The following is a 1,749-nucleotide window of genomic DNA, read 5'->3' on the forward strand; positions in this document are numbered from 1 at the left end:
TCCCCATAGCGACCCCTAGAGGACACAGTTCGAAGTTCCCTTGAAAGGGAACTTGAAAACAAAAGCTTTTACACTTTGGGGGAAATGTATATAGACATTGTCATGTTGAAAAAAACACCCAACAACACAGGCAAATTCTGTTTGAGGTTTTTCTATTACATCACACAGTGGTGTGTGAATTCATGACAGCATTGATTAAGCACAACTCCCTCACTCCTTCAGCACTCACACATACCTATAGAAGAGCTTTACCACTGAAGTTCACTGTGGGAACCAGGCACTTCCCACTGTACTCCTCCTCCAGCAACACCAAAGCATTTTAGATGCTGTTTGATCCAAAATGAACGACTTGGTCTAGGGTAGGGTAGTCTTGGGTAGGCCAGAGTTTGGATTTCCAGAAGTCTATCTTTTCTAAATTTGGGCCTTGGAAAAGAATAAATTAGTTTATATTGCTTTTGCTACAGTAGGTAGTTTCGGTGTGGACAACAACCATGCATTTCACTTCTGCATTTCACTTTTGCCAGCTCTGAGACACTTGCTTGGTATTTGTCCTGCTCTTTTTTTTTTTAAATGCCTTCAACTTGCAGCAGATTATTATTTTTTTTTAAATTTAGTTTTATTTTGTAACTTTCAGGAGAGAGCACATATTTTTTCAACACAATTTTATTCCTTTGATAAGAAACTCTTGTTTTCTGAATCATTTTGTCATGCTGCCTTGGTAACTGATAAAGCAAACTTGCTGGAACAATATATTCCCAATATATCTCCAAATATGTCTTCTAAGTAATGAGTAATTGCAGAATACATTAGGTTTCAGAGGGAGTGTACTCATTTATGCTGAGTACCGTAAATGTTAAATATAGGAAGACTGAAACAAAGGGTATAATTTAACGAGGAGGAGGATAGAACATGTAGCCTAGATGGTTTTATGACATTAAAAGATACATGGGGTTATGTAGAGTAACAGGAAATAAAATAAAAATAATAGGCCTAATAATAATAATTTGTATGCCCTCTGAGTCCAGAATCCTGTGCTGTTGGCTGGGAGTGTGGTCTTGGTAGTCATGGCTCCCTGGCTCCTCTGCCAGTACTCAGGAGCTGTGTCCCAAAGTTGAGTGTGCACAGGCCAGGCCTCCGAAGTGCACGAAGGACCCTCCGAAGTGCGTGAGATGCTCCGCCTTTGCAGGATTTCCTACTTCCGCCACCAGAGGATCCAGATTACCGCTTTGTCGCATTGCAACGGTGTAAGAGGAGAGCTGACGAGAGGACAATCCTGCCAGGATAGGTGGTGCCAGAATTGCTCATTTTTGTTTTTATGTTTTACGTAATAATGGAGGAGACGGTGATGTACCTCAGGCTTAACCAAGACCGAGGCCAGGTAAATTACACTGGTTTGCTGCGTCCTTTGTCGGATTACAACTTTAAATGCAGGTATTGGCTTGGAGCTTACTTGAATAATGTAATGATACATATGAAAAACTACAAAATACACACACTTTGCAGTTCAAATGCTGACTGATATCTTACAAAGGTGCGATTTTATATAGTGTATTGCCTTGACCATGGTGATCGTATGTAGACAGGTTTGCAACCTGGATTATTTAGGCAGTTAAGCATAAAAATAAAACTATGAATAAAAAAAAGAGCATAGTACAGCTCAATGTTCAGCGACAGCTGTCACAGCTGAACAGTGCTCTGTTTGACCGGTCCGAGTCCTTCAGATGCAGCCTTTGATATAGTTAGCAAAAA

Source organism: Sinocyclocheilus rhinocerous, unplaced genomic scaffold (genome assembly GCF_001515625.1).
Source record: "Sinocyclocheilus rhinocerous isolate Xijiao unplaced genomic scaffold, SAMN03320098_v1.1 scaffold143, whole genome shotgun sequence".
Lineage (NCBI taxonomy): Eukaryota > Metazoa > Chordata > Actinopteri > Cypriniformes > Cyprinidae > Sinocyclocheilus > Sinocyclocheilus rhinocerous.